We start from the raw sequence: 22800 nt of genomic DNA on the forward strand, positions 1-22800 counted from the left end.
AGGTATATATAATATATCTTAAGTCACCAAACTATCCACCTTAGGGGGCCAAGTTAATCCCTATTATACGAAATCTCTAGATTCATTTAGTGTGTTGTAAGTAATCATGTTCTTCAAAAGAGGTATGGAACGAACCTTTGGCTATTGGCAGTAGCTTGGACGTGACGCTGTTTTGCTGTTGTTCTTTGCTGCGGCTACTAACATCCGATAGTAATTGAAAAATTTCTTAAATTTTGATATTTCTTATGAAAAAGCCCTTCTCAAATCTACGCCTAGTAAGTGGATGAACCCAACATCTGTGAAATTTTCGTTGACCATATTTTTTTGCTATTCCTTAGTACCAGAGCAATAATACATACTGCTCTTTTGAAATCCATCTTCAAACTGTGAAAATCGCGGGCGAATTCGCAGTTAATAATTGTAGTGTGTGCATCTTCAGCGGTTTCGCGGTTATAGCGGTTAATCGCTCCCGGGAATAAACCGTAGTGCAGTCTCGGCCTTAATGTAGCCACTAATAGCCAAATAAATTCATTTTCAGGTCTATGTGAGTAAAAAATACATTTTCTCAGACTTTGTCTAATAGGATATAAGCAATGAGAGGGTTTTTAGAATATTTACCTACAAAGATTCTTTGGTGGGTCGCCGAAAGGCAATGTACTTTAAAGCAAATTACTTTTCCATAGCTCGGAGCGAACTGTTGAGTTCTTGTCTCGAAGGACTCGCTCAGAAGAGATTACAAAGAAATTTATTTTAACAATTTATTTAAGAGAAAACTGTGCAAAATGGTGTTTTGAAAAATGAAGACGGTTGCATGTTTCTGTTTCCTTTGTAGAAAGTCTGAAGGAAATGTCTATCTGTTTAGTAAAATATGTCATTAGAATCTTCAATTCAATTTGATTGAGTGTGTGTATGTGAGTTTTTTTTTTTTTTTAATTGTTTATACAAACTTAGATGATATAATGGAAACAAGCCTATATTTAAACGATAAAACTGTTGAAGACTTTTTAAATTACAAATTGTCCTAATTTCGCTAATCCGTTCTAATCTTGTTTAAATGCGAGCTCATCTTAAAAATACGCCCCAATTTGATATTGTACTTCACAACAGAATTAGCCTCTGGCGATAACCACCAGTGACGTTACCAGAAAAAAAAAACTTGTTCTTAGTCGGCACGGTTAGCGTGGTATGGACATGTGATGCGTAGAGAGAAGACGCATGTGACTAGGAGATGTATGGAAATGACAGTGCAAGGTATGGAGGAAGAGGTCGACCGAAGAAAACATGGATCTAGTGTGTAAATGACGATATTAGAGAGAGAGGAGTGAGTGTTGAGATGATGGCTGATAGAAGAGAATGGAAGAGAAAAATTAGCTGTGCCGACCCCACCTAGTGGGATAAGGTGGAGAAAAAGAAGAAGAGAGTCGGACACTTGTCAGAGTAGTTGTGGTTGCGCTGACGTCATACACGTAGAAACATTCGTTAGGTCGTTCGTGTTCCAGAGTATTACCTTCATGCCGATGCCCTACCAGATCTGGCGGTTCAAAGCGTTTCGAGTACGTTCGCGTAAATTACAATGCATCAAAAACTATTAAGTCCATTTGCTTAAAAATTACATACCTACAATAAACTTTAAACTTATATGTAACAAACATACCAAAACTGAATAAAATAGCAGCGAATTATGCCGTATTAAAAATTTAAGCTATTGCATAGCTTTTATCGCGGGCTTTGAGCGTAGCGACCGAATCGAGGAATTCCGTAACGAAAATAAAACCTAACACCTCCACTCCACCTACCATGTAGCTCGCGCTAAACACATTCACACGTTGCGCTTGTGTGGTGTTTATGAATAAGTGCGCGGCGTGACGTCGCACTGCACGCGCATCATAAAAAGTCTGCCCACTTCTCTCTCGCGCGGTCTAGCTTATAGGGGACAGTTAATGTTTTGCTTTTGTTAATGATTATAAATATAGCGTGGTCTTATTTTACTATTGTTTTAATATTAAATTATTATTGTCTAAATATAATTGCATAGTTCATAAAAAATGCTATGCAATAGCTTTACCGCGGCAGTCCCCGAGTGCCACATGTGTTTTTTACTTTTATACTACTATATTAGATTTATACAGATTACGTACTATTATTAACAGGTCCTAAATGCCACGGTAGGCCCAAGAACCGTTGGTTGGATGTGCTCAAGGCGGATATGAAGAAGAATAACCTCACCTAGAAGGATGCCGAAGACCGAGCAAAGTGGAAAAGCTTAAGTAGAAAAACGGAATCTGGCACTAGACCGGGAAAACGCTAGAAAGAAGAAGATATAAGAAATGCCCACATAAATACTATTAATTAAATCATAAATAAACTATTACGGTATAGAAAAGATTATTTAATATAAATATTCCCGAGATAATAACGTAGATATAACAGAAACGATGTGAGGTATTAAAACGGCTGTTATTGAAGGGAAACTTGCGCAATTTTAAAAGCTATTCCCCGGTCGAGATGATGAAATTAAAATCCAAGAGATCGTACAAGAGTTTGGAGAGCTCGTGCGAATATACTCTTAAGCGAGATTCGCGTATATCTGTAATGAGAATTTTGGTCGTAACGATATTCTTATCGTTTCAAACTTTTCACACGACAGAGCGAGCTATTACCGTAATCTTCTATATAAAAACTTCCACATTATGTTAATAATTGCTAAATATGATCACTCCATTGACTCACTCACACACACTCAATAGAAATATTTGGTTTATGAGCCTTATTATATTTTTTTGTACAGTTTAGCACATAAATGTACTTTCGTAACATGTATTACTCATTAACAATAGATAGCCCACATTCTCGCCGGATATTCTCAGTAGGTCGCGTTTCCGATCCGGTGGTAGATTCTGCATTCTGCGAAGCACTGCTCTTGCTAGGGTTAGTGTTAGCATCACTCCGGTTTGAACCCCGTAAGCTCACCTACTAGTTAAGTTTACGCTTAAATAGCCTCTCAAGGCTATCAGCTTAGGTAGGAAAAACAAACAATAGACAATTAAATGTATATCTTAAATGCTTATTAAAGCTTAATCCTTTTTTTCGTACCGTTGATAGCCTAAGGGGCCAGTGGACGGGCAAATTCACGGGTTCAAACTGAAAGAAAATGCTAATACTGGCCCTAGCAATAGCAGTGCTTCGCAGAATCTACCATCGGATCGGAATCGCGACCCATTGAGAAGATCCGGCAAGAAACTCAGTGGGCTGTGTATATGGGTTATTTCGTTCAAGAATGCGACGAGGAAGGCGACCGGTGCTTGAAGATAGGAGTGGGTGATATAAATCGTATATAGATTCAATATCTATATATCGCAGCAATATCGTTGAATCCGATATCGCCCCGCACGAAATCTATATATCGATATCAGCCGATACACGATATTGCTCGATGTGATGCGCATCGCCATATCGGACCGATTCGTGAATCGAAATCTATATTTCGATATCAGCCGATACACGATATTGCTCGATGTGATGCGCATCGGCATGGGCATATCGTACCGATTCGTTAATATCAGCAATATTCGTTTGGTTCGTATCGAATCGGCCAGAGTGAGTGAGCGCACGATAGGGATATCATGTGATGAATGAAACAGAAACAGGCATTATCCATACAATTGCAAACCTTATAGTTAAGTCCATATGTCTGTAGATTATTCTTAGCGTATCAGCAGCATACAATTAAGGAAAGAAGTTTCAACTTTCGACCCTAGCTTGAATGCAGTATAGCCTATTTGCATCGTTGAATTTAATTTCACGCGCTTTGACCTTGAACTAGAATTTTTGGACAAGTGTTTATAAATACTTAAAAGTTTTTTGTGTTTGATTTTTAAAGTACACATTTTTCTATTTTTAGTTGAATCCAAATAATTGAGTTTATTTCTTGTGTTTGTATTAAACTTTTGAAATCTACACTCTTTTGGTATATTTTGTAATTTTAAATTAAGACACAAAATACTAAAAACTGAAAATAATGTAGCCAGTCCTAAGCCTGGGCATGAAGGAAAGTTTTTTTGATATTTTTATTTTCATGTTCTTTTTATTACTTTAAGATCATATTATAAATTGATATCAGAAAACCAACCGTATAACGTTGACTTAAATCTATATCTACTACGATATTATATCAGCGTATCGTTTCAAATCTCAAATATCATGAATCGAGAAAATCTACTAGCATCCATCAATATATAGATTCAGAAAATATATAGATTCAATATCCGATATTGATCCTCGATATATAGATACGATTCGATACGTGGCAAAACCGATATTACCCACTCCTACTTGAAGAGGTTAAAAGCATCGAAAGTGGATCCGGGAATCCGACAAGACATGTGCCATCCTTTTTTATATAGCAGACAAAGAGTCACGACAATTTCCGGCAAGACGACATCGTTACGATATAGAATTAACGTGAATCTCTAATGATATACATATATGTCGGAGATCCCACAATTATTAACAACATCGTCAGACATCGTAGGGGTGAATAGGGTGATCGAGCTAAGAGAAATATTAACTACACCAATCACGTTTGTTGTCTTAGAACCATTTAGAAATATTTTCTTGACGTTAGCAAACGAAAACGAATGACAGTTCTTAGGACGGAGGCATCGCTCTTCAAGAAGGCTGGTTGGTAAGTGTGATGGCGTCTATCCGCCTCCATCGGCTAGGCTCTGTCGTAGCACGAAGTTAGCCGAATTCTGATGCTACCGCAATCGTGCTGCATTTTGTTTAGCTACCAAACTAATGACCGTCTCCGACGTGTAAATATTTTCTCATGAATGTAATAATAATAATAATAACAACCTGGAATAAAATAACGCACGGTCATCCGGCTCTAAACTAGATTATAGGTACCAGAGCCCTATATAGATACCTATATACGTTTAAATATAGATAATAAACACCCAGACAAAGAACAAACAAATCTGTTCATCACACGAATGTTTTCCCGATGTGGGAATCGAACCCACGACCCTTGGCACCACAGTCAGCAGCACTAGCTACCGCACCACCGAGTCACTCAAAGTTTCGTAATACTCGACATAATTTTGTTACACTCAAGTGTATTCAGTAATGAAAATTTATGTACATATATCTGAATAATTCATATGTGTGTCCCGATCCATCGATATTCATGCAAATTATGTGTTTTACATAAAAAGATCACGAACAACATATTAAAGGTGGACGAAATAAAGGGAATAATAATAAAAAGCTTTAAAAAGCATTATGTTCAAGACTAAGCAATAAAGACAAAGTAACAAAGCATTTTACAAGTTTTCTTCGTCATTTTGCGGATCAACGGGCACTTGCAAATCGATACCATTACGAAAAATCTATACTAATATTATAAAGAGGAAAGATTTGTTTGTTTGTTTGTTTCGAATAGGCTCCGAAACTACTGGACCGATTTGAAAAATTATTTTTCCATTAGAAGCCGACATTGTCCCTGATGAACATAGGCTACTTTTTTTTATTTATTTTTTTATTTTATTTTTTTGGTTTCATGTGTGTTTTAATGTTTCCGAAGCGAAGCGAGGGCGGGTCGCTAGTTTATAAATAAACACATTTCTAGGCTAAGAACTATGTGCTTGATAGATTTTATTTTATCCGACATAACAATATTACGAAATTTGTACAAAAAAGAAAGCCAAAGTCATCAATATTAAATGTGAATTAATATAATCAATGTACGAGTAATCGACGTCATTTAAATATGCATTATTAAGAATTTTACTGGTGGTGGGACGTCTTGTGAGTCCGCACGGGTAGGTACAACCACCCTCCTATTTCTGCCGTGAAACAGTAATGCGTTTCAGTTTGAAGGGCGGACCAGCCGTTGTACTGTTAAAAAGTGAAACCTTATAACTCATGTCTCAAGGTGGGTAGCGGCATTTACGTTGTAGATGTCTATGGGCTACGTTTACCAATTAACACCAGGTGGGCCGTGAGCGCCTCCACCTATCTAAGCAATAAATAAAAAAAATCAAAGTACTCGCCGTACATTAATTTTAAAAAAAATGAGACCTCATGAGAAGCATAAACGTTCAAATAACCATCGAATGGTATCTTGAAATCTATTAAAAAGAAGAAACAAATTGCGAAAAACGTTTTTACATCCCGTGATAAAAATCAAACATACACGCCATTATTACAAGTATAATAAAATTATCTTTCAATTCGCAAAGATTGTTTGACGAGCGCTTCGAGTCTACAAAACGTCTACAAAAAAACCTTTTACAAACCGTATATTTATTTTAAACGCAACACAAAATCCACCTCTGTAGCCGCGCGTATGCTATGCTAATACATACCTTTGAACATTAACTTGTTTTGCTTTTACAGAACATTAAACTGTCGCGAACCGAGGGTACGAAATTACACGAAACTTCGTTATGTTTGAATTGTTGATTGATTTACGTTGTAATTTCAGAGTTTATCTTACGGGTACGGATACGAGCTGATTGAGCTCAAACAGCTCTGGCGAATAAGAAAGTTACATAGCTTTAATATGCCGTGAAGAAGAAGACGTGACTAATACCAGGAAATTCTAGTAGGCTGCAACTTAGCGTATGTGAATCGTAAGGAGTATTGTGACAAGACGCGTCGATACCACAGTCCTAACCTAACCCATGCATCAGCCCACTGAGTTTCTTACTGGATCTTCTCAGCGGGTCGCATTTCCGATCCGGTAGTAGATTAATTCGCGAAGCAGATGCCCTTGGGTTGTTAGGTCTCCTTCGGAGGCGCTCGGGCAGCTGTTAGCAAATCCTACCCCTCCTAGATGAGCCTTTGCTCGCCCGCCAGCCCTGGTGAAAGTGGAAAAGCCTTTGGGCTACCAGTAATCCTTCAGTCATAAAAAAACCAAAGTCCTGCGTTATTCTGTCGCGAATCAACCCCGTCTTCAAGTTTGATATGTGAACAAATCGTTACTAGAACACTTTTCGTCACGATCCCGGTCGTTTGTAAACTCCAAAAGGGATACAACATTCGCATATACATATTATATTGCCACTGTATGCGTGGTTCAATACTAAGAAAATTCCTGACCGCACGTAGCTGGAATAAATAGCCCCTTAAGTTACCAGCGAATTAGTACGAAAAAAAACTTCTCCGAAATCTTGCAGGAATGAAGGCTATTTAACAGAGGTTTTACTAAAAAAACACAATATGTATATAATAAAAATGAGTAAAATGTATAGAACTTTTCCGGTTTTACAAATCATGGTAATTAATACCAATTTTACTTGGTCAGTCATCCGTGACTACTGTGAAGTACCTATGCACCCTGTGGTGAGATAATAGACGTAAAAACTCCTTATACATAATCTCAAATCACTAATCATACTACATAAATAGGCCATGTTAAACCAGTCCGCTTCTGTCATCAGAATAGTGTCTACCGATAATTTGACCACGTAATATTTTAGTTCCCGCAGAATCTCTGCCAACGTAGACCACTGCCAACAACGCTTTGAAACGATATCGCACCCGATGCCACCTCTAAAGCTGTCAACTGCACTATGCAGGTTAATTATCCCGCATTGAATTTCGCTTACAACTGATTAAAACTGGAAATTGAATTTTAATTTTAATGTAAGAGAACAGTTATTGTAAAAGAACGATTAATTGTAACAAATCGCTTTAAGCAATAATACTTAAATTTTTTTTATTGCTTAGATTGGTGGACGAGCTCACAGCCCACCTGGTGTTAAGTGGTTACTGGAGCCCATAGACATCTACAACGTAGACGCGCCACCCATCTTGAGATACAAGTTCTAAAGTCTCAGTATAGTTACAACGGCTGCCCCACCCTTCAAACCGAAACGCATTACTACTTCACGGCAGAAATAGGCAGGGCGGTGGTACCTACCCGCGCGGACTCACAAGTGGTCCTACCACCAGTAAATTATAATTTTTGGTTTCGATTGTATTCGTGTAAAGTATAAAATTTATAGTAATGATTAAACTGATTTGTAATTTGTTTCCTAGCGATTCTTGTCCACCTGGTGGTCTGGAAGAGATCGCTCTTGGCGATAAGGCCGCTGATTGTACTTTTTTGTATTTAATGTTTTGCATTTTTTTTGTGTACTATAAAGCATAATCTCCCTCTCTCTGTCTCTCTCTCTCTTTGATAATATTGAAATACTAATTATCTAGAGTTAAGGAATGACAAAAATAAACACGGATGTGTACATGCCACTGTTCCCAATGAACTCGTCGATTGACGAAGACCGACAGACACAGCCCACTGAGTTTCTGACTGGATCTTCTCAGTGGCACGCTATTCTGATCCGGTAGTAGATTCAACGAAGCACTGCTCTTGCTAAGGTTGATGTGTGGCAAATTCTTTAAAGCTGAGCCCCGTAACTCACGCAGTAAAGGTGGAGCCAGAATATTCCCTCGAGACTTTTGGAATGTTGCCTCAAAATCGCTTTTAATTCAATGCTTTTAAAAGCTATTTTCATACCAACGAGCTCTCGATCTGCCGCTATAATTCTAATATTTAAGAAACATCAATCTAATAATACTCTTTCTGACCTGCGCCATCAAATCTTAATATAACAGTACTAGACTTTCTTGTGTACTGTTAACTAGGTCACGTTTTGTAACGAAGATGCGCGTGCGATTTCGTCTAAAAGTGAACGCGTATAAAAGTGTGAATAATCTGCTATTTCTTTACGACTTATCAAGCATCGGTGGTTCAGTGGTAGAATGCTCGCCTGCCACGCGGGCGGCCCGGGTTCGATTCCCGGCCGATGCAGTTTTTTGGAACACATTTTTTCGGTATATTTTTTTTAAAGTTTTAAATTGTGATTTTTTTTCGAAAACTGCTTAATGTTATTTAGTGTTCTCCAGGGTTGAACGAATTTACAGTGGTGATATAAAGTGGTTACCAGATGGTAGGATGTATTGTAAGTTCACGTTAGTCTTCCTACCAATTTTTTCCGCGTAGCATTCATACTTTTATATTTGGAGGGTAGGACTGCCGCTAAGCCTAGGATTGAGACTTGGACCTCATGTTTTATGATGGGTTCCGATAATTGCATAGCACCATGTGGTCTTGAGGCTGTTCATACATCAATACAATAATGTTTTAATAAAAAGTTCTGATGGATATGTACCCAGTTCAGAAAGTATTATTGTGTAATTCAATTATATTTGATGATTGAGTAAATTTGTTAGATGAACATTTTACAATTCAATTTCTAGCGTATAAGCATCGGTGGTTCAGTGGTAGAATGCTCGCCTGCCACGCGGGCGGCCCGGGTTCGATTCCCGGCCGATGCATAGCTTTTGTCACAACAATTTTTAAGAAATTTTTTCCTACCGTTTTCTTTCCATTAATTAAAAAATAAAATCACACTTATTCCGTTTCCTCACTTTTATTATTAAAGTATTTTCTTCGATTTTCGGGAGCCGTATATGTCTGTGTGCATAAAAACTGTATAGTATTGGAAACAACGGAAATAACATTAGATATAAATATATATATAATAGTTTAAAAAAACTAAAAAAAACGCTTTTATATATACGTATTTAAAATCCAACTCAAAAATAGAAAATAAATTTCTTTTCTATTTTTTAGTTGCATTTTCTATAAAAGCGTTATTTTTTTAAGTTTTTTTTAAACTATTATTAATTTTTCATTTTTTAGCTCAATTTTGTTTTTTTTTAATATATTATTTTTCAGTTTTTAAATATTTCATCTGAATCAGTTGATAGCTTAACCGAGAAATAGGTGATCGGCGCGCCTGGTAGTCTCCCTTCTTGGTCTTGACGCAGGCACTCCGGGTCTCAGGAAAACAAAGAATCGCTAATCCTGATTATCCTAGTAAGGATAACGGATCAAACTGTTTAAAATATTGAATTGTCATCGGTCCTTTACAAGTAGGTATGCTAAATTTCGAGTTGATCCGACGTTTTGAATTGGATCAAAATCATGTTCAAAGACTCCGTTACATACTAACATACGTATGAAGCTAATAAAAGCGTATCTATACTAATGATATAAAGAGGAAATATTTGTTTGTTTGTTTGTATTGAATAGGCCCAGAAACTACTGAACCGATTTGAAAAATTCTTTCACTGTTTGGAAGCTACACTATTCCCGAGTGACATAGGCTATAATCTATTTTGAAAAAAATTAGGGATCTTTACTAAAACTCCAATAATGTAACCCAAAGTGTAAAAAAATTACCTAAAATATTGTTTACATTGCGTGCCCTGCGAAAACTATTGATGATATAATAAAATAATGTACTACGACTTTGTAGAACACATTTTTAATTACAAAATGTGTCGCGACAGCATAAGTTTAACTATTATAGTTATGCCGCAATAAGTGTTCTTTTGTTTAAAAACATAAAACAACGTCAAATATCGTTGAAATTTTTTTTAAAGACCCGAGCGGAGCCGAAGCGGGCCGCTAGTTAATAATAAATGTCAAATAGCTGGAACAACCGAAATGACAGAAGAAAAATAAACATATGATAGAGATTTACTGAAGAGAGTAATAGGTACAGAAGTACCGTAAAATTAAATAAAATTTCGCAACCTCAAACCGTTCTGCTTACAGTAAGCACAGTCGGTAGTCTGGCGCTCCGTTTGCAACGGGATTTTTGAACGGAACTTGGCGCCAGATCCTACAGAATCTGTGGATATGGTATTTATTCACTTACGTATTGACGAGTCGTAGACATAATTAAAAGTAACTAACTATAATTAAAATTTGTCCTCGACCACAAAATCTGTAAATTATTCTAAACATTGGAAGCAATATGATGACAATACAAACGCGCGATTAAGCCGTTAAATAATGTTTATTACAAAATAAAAAATCAAATTTCATTTAATTTAATGCATCCATATGCATTTTAAGTTGAGTATTTGTTTTTCATTAAAAACATATTTTATTAAAAATAAACAAAAAATTAAATGTAAATAAAATTTGTGATAAAAAAAATTAATAAAATCCATAATTGAAGTGCTTATATAACAACACATTGTGGCGGAGAAATTTTATTAATATTGTTGCACATTTTTACCAGGATAGTAGTGTACCCGGGATTGCTGATGTTCATGGGTGATGATATCTATCACACGTACGGTAAATTAGTCTGACATATTTGGAAATCTGCCACGATAATACCGGTACGCTATGTTGAGGACAGAAGATATTTACCGTTGCTAGTTTGTCTGAAGAAATCCGAAGACATTAGCGATAAATGAAATTAAATCACTCATATTGCAATCTAAATCTTATCTATTCAATTCATTTTAGTTAAGATTTATTACTGGAAATAATTTCAATACTACCTTATAAGCATAGATAATACACATAAATTAGTTATAGATTGCTTATCTACACACAAGCACTCAACAAAAATGCTTACGGGCGTCGGCCACTAGATGGCTCTGCTTCGATTAGTTTCTCATTACTCCTGTAGATACATGGAAAGCAGGAACATAATAGGTTGTAGGTAAAAGTTTCTTCGCATTTTTTAAGAAAATTCACAACATTTTTTTATATACTTTATTTACATTTAATTTTAAATAAAGTATAATATTACCTATTCTATATTTTATTTCCAATGAAGGATTTTGTAAATTTTCAGAAATTACAAATGACAATAATTGTCTATAACAAATAAAGACTTGTATGTTTTTTTTTTCTGTGTTTACTTATAACATAATTAAATACATGAACTTTAACATATAAGTTTAGAGGCACCCGCCACAAGATGTCGCTAGTTTTCATACAAAAATATTTGTCTTAAAGTGTTCACCCTGTTTTTTCCAACTCCTAAAACCGTCACTAGAGAGCGCTGTAATACGCAAATCTGTTGTCATGATACCCTTGTCATAAGTGACACTGAATCCTAGATTATTGATTTTTTACTTTAATATACAAGTTTTTCTAATCCAAGTTTATTTTAATAATCATCCCTCGGAAAGTCGAACATGGTCCTTCGAGCCGGATAAGAAAACAACTAATGATAAACAACAATTTTAAGTGCAAAGAATGTTACAAACCGTAATTAACACAAAACTATTTCGTTGCTAAGTACTAGTGAATGTGAAGAATGGGCCCGGACAGTTATATTAAAAAACCGATATTCAAAATAAGATATTTAAGGCAAAGATTAATTTCAAAAAGTCACCTGCGTCTAGAATAACAAGGGAATATATCGAAACGAGATTGCAATTATTGGAACAACACTGGTTAGTTTGAAGAAAATCACCAGAATGTTATATCGGGATGCGAAAATAACGAATATAGCTATTAAACAAAAGGTACAATAACAAACGTTACATCGCGAACAGCATTCTGGCCAGGCTGGTGGGCCAAAGGGCTTTATCTTCAGAGTCATCCAACGGTGTTAAACAAATACTCGATACGACAAATGATTGCTTGCACGCTTTATCTAACCTTGGTATACCTGTATCGACATGGGACATCCTGATTATATATCTCATCACAATAAAATTGGATAATGAATCCCAGAAACAATGGGAACAAAAACTAAGCGAACAGGCTGATCGATTGCCTACACTAAGCGAGTTCCAATCATTCCTGGAATCAAGATATCGAGCACTCGAGTTTTTAGAACCAAACCAAAGAAGAGAGTTTAGAGGCAAAGATGCAGCGGATAAACCGAAGGTGTTCAGCGTGACGACGTCTGTATCCTGCCCATTCTGTTCGGGACATCACTTGCTTTATCAATGCAAGAAATTTGTACAAGAAGCCATCGGGAATCGCCGGGACTTCATCCAGAAGAGAAAACTGTGTTTCAATTGCTTCGGAGCTAACCATTCGGTAACACAGTGCAAACGACGCACGGCTTGTCGGTGCTGTGGCCAACGTCATCACTCGCTGCTGCACCAGGAAGGCGGCACTCACAATCCGACCCTGGCGGGTCCTAGTCAGCCCACTAATCAACAGCGGGAGCCAGCACAAGAACCGCAGGCAGCGGATCACGTGGAGCGTGTTGTCAGCCATTTTTCTAACAGTGAAATGAGATCAAGTAGTCAAGTAATGTTAGCTAGCGCATTAGTTTATGTATCCAACAAGGGTATGTATCACACACTTAGGGCATTGTTGGATCAGGGCTCTCAAGCCTCGTTTATTAGTGAACACGCAGTTCAACTTTTGCAGCTTTGAAGGTTGCCAGTTCTAAGTACCATATCTGGTTTAGGAGGAGAAAAATCTAGTATTTCAGTAAAACATATGGTTCAATTTAAAGTACAGTCCACATATAACTCTTTTAGCTATCCCGTTCAAGCCTATGTTTTAAACTGCCTAACATCCACTCTTCCTTCACAAAAAATTCAATTACAGGATTGGCCGGAATTGTTGCAATTGCAGATGGCTGATCCAGGATATGGTACACCAAGCAATATAGATCTTCTACTGGGCGCTGATGTGTATGGTCAGGTTTTGTCAGAAGGCATATTGAGAAATCCACCTGGAACCTTGACAGCTCAAAATACACAGCTGGGATGGATCCTGTCGGGACGAGTTTAAGTTAGTGGGGATACTCCTTACATTATTAGCGCACATACCCATGACAACTCAATCAATGATTTGCTGCGTCAGTTCTGGGAGATTGAAACTGACTAGCATCATCCACTTTTATCCAAGGAAGAAGAATCCTGTGAAAGATACTTTGAATCCACTACAACTAGGGACAGTTTGGGTCGTTATGTTGTAGGTCTTCCTTTTCGCGACAACAATCCACTTGCTCAAGAAGAAACTTGAAAATAATCCATTCTTGAAGCAAGAATAATCCAAGGTAATAAATGTAGCCACCTGGCTATGAATCATATAGAAGTAATTAATGACAAACAAGAAGCTGCTAAGCCAGGATGCGTTTATCTACCTCATCATGCAGTTGGTTGTTCGCGAGGACAAAAGTACAACGAAGGTCGGCGTTGTTTTCGACGCTTCGTGTAAGGGTACCAGCGGCAAGTCATTGAACAATGATTTATTGGTAGGTCCAAGGCTTCAACCAGAGTTACGACACATAATTATGAAATGGCGTACTTATCCTATATGTTTCGCAGCGGACATAGTTAAGATGTATCGAATGGTCAAGGTCGTACCAGAGCATACTGACTTCCAGATAATGTCACAAGGGTACTATCAAATGTAAGAAATCTAAAATTGTAAGACCAGTCTCCAAACTTTGCATTTTGCCTATCGCTTTTTAACATTACTTACCTGAATAACTGTAGATATTTTATGCAATGTATGTAACTTAAATGTATCTTTGGATGCATCAGCTATTAAGTATTTTGTTATTGTTTAGTTGTAAGTAAGTACGAACTGCTTAAAAGCAACCCTTGACTGAACTTTGTCGTTATTATGGTTTCTTTAATGTGTAAGTTTATATTTAGTTCATGTTGAGCAGTTCTTTATTGATTACTATTAGGTTAAAATGTTACGGTTTCATGGAGATGTTAATTGTACATGTAAAATTGGATGGCCTCATTGTTGGCTATGAACTTTTGTAGTTCATGGTGGGCGGAATGTTCACCCTGTTTTTTCCAACTCCTAAAACCGTCACTAGAGAGCGCTGTAATACGCAAATCTGTTGTCATGATACCCTTGTCATAAGTGACACTGAATCCTAGATTATTGATTTTTTACTTTAATATACAAGTTTTTCTAATCCAAGTTTATTTTAATAATCATCCCTCGGAAAGTCGGCGGATCACGTGGAGCGTGTTGTCAGCCATTTTTCTAACAGTGAAATGACATCAAGTAGTCAAGTAATGTTAGCTACCGCATTAGTTAATGTATCCAGCAAGGGTATGTATCACACACTTAGGACATTGTTGGATCAGGGCTCTCAAGCCTCGTTTATTAGTGAACACGCAGTTCAACTTTTGCAGCTTTGAAGGTTGCCAGTTCTAAGTACCATATCTGGTTTAGGAGGAGAAAAATCTAGTATTTCAGTAAAACATATGGTTCAATTTAAAGTACAGTCCACATATAACTCTTTTAGCTATCCCGTTCAAGCCTATGTTTTAAACTGCCTAACATCCACTCTTCCTTCACAGCAAATTCAATTTCAGGATTGGCCGGTATTGTTGCAATTGCAGATGGCTGATCCAGGATATGGTACACCAAGCAATATAGATCTTCTACTGGGCGCTGATGTGTATGGTCAGGTTTTGTCAGAAGGCATATTGAGAAATCCACCTGGAACCTTGACAGCTCAAAATACACAGCTGGGATGGATCCTGTCGGGACGAGTTTAAGTTAGTGGGGATACTCCTTACATTATTAGCGCACATACCCATGACAACTCAATCAATGATTTGCTGCGTCAGTTCAGGGAGATTGAAACTGACTAGCATCATCCACTTTTATCCAAGGAAGAAGAATCCTGTGAAAGATACTTTGAATCCACTACAACTAGGGACAGTTTGGGTCGTTATGTTGTAGGTCTTCCTTTTCGCGACAACAATCCACTTGCTCAAGAAGAAACTTGAAAATAATCCAGTCTTGAAGCAAGAATAATCCAAGGTAATAAATGTAGCCACCTGGCTATGAATCATATAGAAGTAATTAATGACAAACAAGAAGCTGCTAAGCCAGGATGCGTTTATCTACCTCATCATGCAGTTGGTTGTTCGCGAGGACAAAAGTACAACGAAGGTCGGCGTTGTTTTCGACGCTTCGTGTAGGGGTACCAGCAGCAAGTCATTGAACAATGATTTATTGGTAGGTCCAAGGCTTCAACCAGAGTTACGACACATAATTATGAAATGGCGTACTTATCCTATATGTTTCGCAGCGGACATAGCTAAGATGTATCGAATGGTCAAGGGCGTACCAGAGCATACTGACTTCCAGCGAGTACTGTGGAGAGAGAATCCTAGTGAAGAAGTCAAGGACTGCAGGCTGTTAAGAGTTACCTTTGGTGTTTCGTCGGCCCCATATCTAGCAGTTAAGAGTTTGCAACAAGTGGCAAAGGACTGAACCCACCATCGCTCTGGTTTGGCTGAAGGGACAGCCAAATCGATGGAAGACCTTCGTCGCAAATCGAGTGACTGAAATCTTGACAGTTTTTTAAACAACGACCAATGGTCGCTTGTGGAGTCATGCCAGAATCCAGCCGATTGTGCATCCCGGGGGCTGGCTCCACAAGAATTTATCCACTGTGAACTCTGGTTCCATGGCCCTACGTTTTTAAGAGAATCCACGTATGTATCGCCAACGGTAAACATATCGACTGATTTAGAAGCCAAGCCGTTGAAGTCTCATCACCTAACTATTTCCGAAGTGGCTAGGTCAGATCTCCAGACATGGACGAAGTATTTATTTTTATAAAAAATGGTTAGAGTGGTCGCGTTTTGCATTCCATTTATTAATAAATTAAGGTCAAAGCGATATCCTTCTTACTTGATGGGTTCCGAATGAGATCATGCATTAAAGATAGGAATTAAGGTTTGTCAGACTCAGGCGTTTTCTAAAGATATTGAGCAAATAAATAATACAAAAAATGACTCAGCAGTTCTGGCGTAAGTGGTCTGCCGAGTACCTCACGACTCTAAATCAGAGATATAAGTGGACTAAAACTACACCAGAACCCCATTTAGGTGACGTTGTTCTTGTTAAGGAAGATGGCCTCCCTCATTCAAAATGGTTATTCGGTTTGATAGAAGAGAAGCACACTGATCCAGATAATGTCACAAGGGTACTATCAAATGTAAGAAATCTAAAATTGTAAGACCAGTCTCCAAACTTTGCATTTTGCCTATCGCTTTTTAACATTACTTACCTGAATAACTGTAGATATTTCATGTAATGTATGTAACTTAAATGTATCTTTGGATGCATCAGCTATTAAGTATTTTGTTATTGTTTAGTTGTAAGTAAGTACGAACTGTTTAAAAGCAACCCTTGACTGAACTTTGTCGTTATTATGGTTTCTTTAATGTGTAAGTTTATATTTAGTTCATGTTGAGCAGTTCTTTATTGATTACTATTAGGTTAAAATGTTACGGTTTCATGTAGATGTTAATTGTACATGTAAAATTTGATGGCCTCATTGTTGGCTATGAACTTTTGTAGTTCATGGTGGGCGGAATGTTCACCCTGTTTCTTCCAACTCCTAAAACCGTCACTAGAGAGCGCTGTAATACGCAAATCCGTTGTCATGATACCCTTGTCAAAAGTGACACTGTATCCTAGATTATTGATTTTTTACTTTAATATACAAGTTTTTCTAATCCAAGTTTATTTTAATAATCATCCCTCGGAAAGTCGAACATGGTCCAATACGAGCCGGATAAGAAAACAACTAATGATAAACAACAATTTTAAGTGCAAAAGAACGTTACAAACCGTAATTAACACGAAACTATTTCGTTGCTAAGTACTAGTGAATGTGAAGAATGGGCCCGGAAAGTTATATTAAATTGCAAACCGATGTTCAAAATAAGATATTTAAGGCACAGGTTAATTTCAAAAAGTCACCTGCGTCTAGAATAACAAGGGAATATATCGAAACGAGATTGCAATTATTGGAACAACACTGGTTAGTGTGAAGAAAATCACCAGAATGTTATATTGGGATGCGAAAATAACGAATATAGCTATTAAACAAAAGGTACAATAACAAACGTTACATCGCGAACAGCATTCTGGCCAGGCTGGTGGGCCAAAGGGCTTTATCTTCAGAGTCATCCAACGGTGTTAAACAAATACTCGATACGACAAATGATTGCTTGCACGCTTTATCTAACCTTGGTATACCTGTATCGACATGGGACATCCTGATTATATATCTCATCACAATAAAATTGGATAATGAATCCCAGAAACAATGGGAACAAAAACTAAGCGAACAGGCTGATCGATTGCCTACACTAAGCGAGTTCCAATCATTCCTGGAATCAAGATATCGAGCACTCGAGTTTTTAGAACCAAACCAAAGAAGAGAGTTTAGAGGCAAAGATGCAGCGGATAAACCGAAGGTGTTCAGCGTGACGACGTCTGTATCCTGCCCATTCTGTTCGGGACATCACTTGCTTGATCAATGCAAGAAATTTGTACAAGAAGCCATCGGGAATCGCCGGGACTTCATCCAGAAGAGAAAACTGTGTTTCAATTGCTTCGGAGCTAACCATTCGGTAACACAGTGCAAACGACGCACGGCTTGTCGGTGCTGTGGCCAACGTCATCACTCGCTGCTGCACCAGGAAGGCGGCACTCACAATCCGACCCTGGCGGGTCCTAGTCAGCCCACTAATCAACAGCGGGAGCCAGCACAAGAACCGCAGGCAGCGGATCACGTGGAGCGTGTTGTCAGCCATTTTTCTAACAGTGAAATGAGATCAAGTAGTCAAGTAATGTTAGCTAGCGCATTAGTTTATGTATCCAACAAGGGTATGTATCACACACTTAGGGCATTGTTGGATCAGGGCTCTCAAGCCTCGTTTATTAGTGAACACGCAGTTCAACTTTTGCAGCTTTGAAGGTTGCCAGTTCTAAGTACCATATCTGGTTTAGGAGGAGAAAAATCTAGTATTTCAGTAAAACATATGGTTCAATTTAAAGTACAGTCCACATATAACTCTTTTAGCTATCCCGTTCAAGCCTATGTTTTAAACTGCCTAACATCCACTCTTCCTTCACAGCAAATTCAATTTCAGGATTGGCCGGTATTGTTGCAATTGCAGATGGCTGATCCAGGATATGGTACACCAAGCAATATAGATCTTCTACTGGGCGCTGATGTGTATGGTCAGGTTTTGTCAGAAGGCATATTGAGAAATCCACCTGGAACCTTGACAGCTCAAAATACACAGCTGGGATGGATCCTGTCGGGACGAGTTTAAGTTAGTGGGGATACTCCTTACATTATTAGCGCACATACCCATGACAACTCAATCAATGATTTGCTGCGTCAGTTCTGGGAGATTGAAACTGACTAGCATCATCCACTTTTATCCAAGGAAGAAGAATCCTGTGAAAGATACTTTGAATCCACTACAACTAGGGACAGTTTGGGTCGTTATGTTGTAGGTCTTCCTTTTCGCGACAACAATCCACTTGCTCAAGAAGAAACTTGAAAATAATCCATTCTTGAAGCAAGAATAATCCAAGGTAATAAATGTAGCCACCTGGCTATGAATCATATAGAAGTAATTAATGACAAACAAGAAGCTGCTAAGCCAGGATGCGTTTATCTACCTCATCATGCAGTTGGTTGTTCGCGAGGACAAAAGTACAACGAAGGTCGGCGTTGTTTTCGACGCTTCGTGTAAGGGTACCAGCGGCAAGTCATTGAACAATGATTTATTGATAGGTCCAAGGCTTCAACCAGAGTTACGACACATAATTATGAAATGGCGTACTTATCCTATATGTTTCGCAGCGGACATAGTTAAGATGTATCGAATGGTCAAGGTCGTACCAGAGCATACTGACTTCCAGATAATGTCACAAGGGTACTATCAAATGTAAGAAATCTAAAATTGTAAGACCAGTCTCCAAACTTTGCATTTTGCCTATCGCTTTTTAACATTACTTACCTGAATAACTGTAGATATTTCATGTAATGTATGTAACTTAAATGTATCTTTGGATGCATCAGCTATTAAGTATTTTGTTATTGTTTAGTTGTAAGTAAGTACGAACTGTTTAAAAGCAACCCTTGACTGAACTTTGTCGTTATTATGGTTTCTTTAATGTGTAAGTTTATATTTAGTTCATGTTGAGCAGTTCTTTATTGATTACTATTAGGTTAAAATGTTACGGTTTCATGGAGATGTTAATTGTACATGTAAAATTTGATGGCCTCATTGTTGGCTATGAACTTTTGTAGTTCATGGTGGGCGGAATGTTCACCCTGTTTCTTCCAACTCCTAAAACCGTCACTAGAGAGCGCTGTAATACGCAAATCCGTTGTCATGATACCCTTGTCATAAGTGACACTGTATCCTAGATTATTGATTTTTTACTTTAATATACAAGTTTTTCTAATCCAAGTTTATTTTAATAATCATCCCTCGAAAAGTTGGCAGTTTCGGTGACCTGCTTCTAGGTAATAAAAATATTAAAAAGTTCCTTACTTTTAAGAGATAATTTTCAGTTACTTATTTATATAGCTTTAAATTAGCAACTCTCGTTATCCTATCGGCAACTGCTGTCATTTCTATAAAGATTCTAGCATTACAACTCAAAGAGCAGGATAGCAATCAACCTCAAATCTCAAGGTCATTGGCGGTTTTGATTCGTGGTGTCCATTAAATCAGGTACCTGAGAAACATGAGTTCTTTATTATAAAAATATTAATTTTAAGTTCTATTCGAGATATAAAGAAAATAAAGCTGGAGGTTTCGCAACAGCCCACGGTCATTCGGTAACGTGCGAACTTATTGTGGTACACTTCATTCACGGTTGTTTGCATAAGAGTTGGTGTATTGCGCAAACTAACGCACTGAGATCGTGGTCAATGAATGATAAAAAAATATATTATTTTTTGTACGTTATTACAAAGTTAAGTCGTACACTGTGTGCATTACTAATAAAAATCTTACGTTACGGACGTTTTTTCCCGGTTAGGGTACCCCTCCGCATCGTCCCATAAGGAACTTCGTTCCAAAAAGAAAATAATTCGGTCAACAGATCTTAATATCATTGAGTCTCTCCTATTGAGACGAATCTCCGTGACATGCGACGCAAATAAATAACTCGGAATTTGAATGTTGACCGAGAAAAATGTTAGTCAATTTATTCTTATCGCGTTTGTACTAGGACAATTTGTATGTCCACTTGGAAGGAGCATTTATCTTAATACTGAACGAATATCATTCGTAATTTCTGGAACGAAAATGTTCGAGAGAGACATTTGAAGTCCTTCACCCATACTAATATCAAAAACGCGAAAGTGAGTTTGTTTGCCACGCTTTCATGTCCTAACTATTCGGCGAGTCGTCATGAAAACAACACAGAGCTACATAAAAGAACATAGGATATCCATCCAGACAAAAATATTATGCCCAAGGGTTATTATTTTTCTATATTAAGTGAGTGAGTGAGTAAGTGAGCGAGTGAATCCGCGGCTAAAGCTAGTGTTGTTGTCTATAGTATGCTTTTCACATATTTGTTCCTCAGAGACGTATTCTAGATCTAGGTCTTATGAAGCTCGTTTTATTTACTTTTTTTTTTTGGACGACCGCACTAGCTCACTTTCAATTTGGCGTTAAGTAGTCACTGAACCTTTGTGGTGGAAGTAGTTCGTATTTATAGCTGTGAAGGTTTTGGCAAAGTTTTACGACTGCCCGCATCCTGACGTTGCGAATGTTGAGATGGATGTGTGGAGTAACAAGAATGGACAAGATAAAGAATGAGTATATTAGAGGAAGTTTTTTTATTTTTTTTTATTGCTAAAGTGTGGAAGGACAGGAAAGCAATCGACAAATTAAAGAGCGGACGGTTAGCGAGGTATAGATGTGATGCGTAGAGAGAAGATGCATGTGACTAGGAGATGTATGGAGATGGTAGTGCAAGGTAGAGGGGGAAGAGGTCGACCGAAGAAGAGTTGGATGGAGTGTGTGAATGACGATATGAGAGAGAGAGGAGTGAGTGTTAAGATTGATGGTAGATAGAAGAGAACGGAAGAGAAAAATTAGCTGTGCCGACTCCACCTAGTGGGATCAGGTGGACAAAAAGAAGAGATCGTGGAAGTAGTTCGCTAAGCACATAATTCATTAATTTTTTTTTTATATTTCCGCGGGATTTGAACACCGGCGTAGTCGAATCACTCGATACCAGTACACCGGGCATCTTCTCTTTCATGCTACGACGACTTATGTCTATTGATTGTGGTTAGGGAATTCAAATCACACGTACATACCTACTAGTTCATTGTTACCTATTGGTACCTACTGGTTGTGAGGCGGAATTGTTACTAAGTATATCGGTAAGGCCTATGTTCAGCAGTGGGCAGATAAAGGCTGATGATGATGATGATATCGGTAATGAATTTCTAAATGATTTTTTTTATTTATTGCTTAGGTGGGTGGACGAGCTCACGGCCCACCCGGTGTTAAGTGGTTACCAGAGCCCATAGACAGCTACAACGTAAATGCTGCCACCCACCTTGCGATATAAGTTCTAAAGTCTAAGTATAGTTACAACGGCTGCCCCACACTTCAAACCGAAACACATTACTGCTTCACGGCCGAAATAGGCGGGATGGTGGTACCTACCCGGGCGGACCTAAAAAGAGGTCCTACCACCAGTAAAAATCGAAAAATGAATACACACTGATTTAATCTAAAGTCTATTCCGTTGAATAATACAAGTAAACTTTACAATATCGAATTATGTGGTTTTTTTTTTGTGAAGGAAGAATTATACTGGTGATCCGGAAGCCTTTCCAGTTTCACCAGGTCAGGCGAGCGAACACGGCTCAGCCAGGAGCGATGGGAGTTGCTAAGAACTGCCTGAGCGCTTCCAGAGAAGATCTAACAACTCACAGGCTGCTGCTTCGCGAACGAATCTTCTACTGGAACGGAATCGCGACTCGCTGACCGGCGATCGAATTATAATACAGAACACGGAAATTCTGAAACAAATATTAATAAATGAAAATACTGGGACGAGTAAACATTACACTATCGGATTGTTTTTGTATCCACCATGATCTACAACAGGGGCTCCCAAACTTATTTTGTCACTGCCCACTTTGAGAATAAATTCATTTTTAGCGCCCCCATTTT

At 37.9% G+C, this 22800-nt stretch overlaps 2 non-coding genes across 2 annotated transcripts; both read left to right on the forward strand.

Moving 5' to 3' along the window:
* Positions 1–8747: 8747 nt before the first annotated feature.
* On the forward strand, positions 8748–8818 carry TRNAG-GCC (transfer RNA glycine (anticodon GCC)). The gene has a single exon. It is a non-coding gene; the product is annotated as a tRNA-Gly (tRNA).
* A 456-nt stretch (positions 8819–9274) lies between these two features.
* Positions 9275–9345, forward strand: TRNAG-GCC (transfer RNA glycine (anticodon GCC)). Its single transcript has one exon. It is a non-coding gene; the product is annotated as a tRNA-Gly (tRNA).
* The last annotated feature ends 13455 nt before the right edge of the window (positions 9346–22800 follow it).

Source organism: Bombyx mandarina, chromosome 06 (assembly GCF_030267445.1).
Source record: "Bombyx mandarina strain Sakado chromosome 06, ASM3026744v2".
Lineage (NCBI taxonomy): Eukaryota > Metazoa > Arthropoda > Insecta > Lepidoptera > Bombycidae > Bombyx > Bombyx mandarina.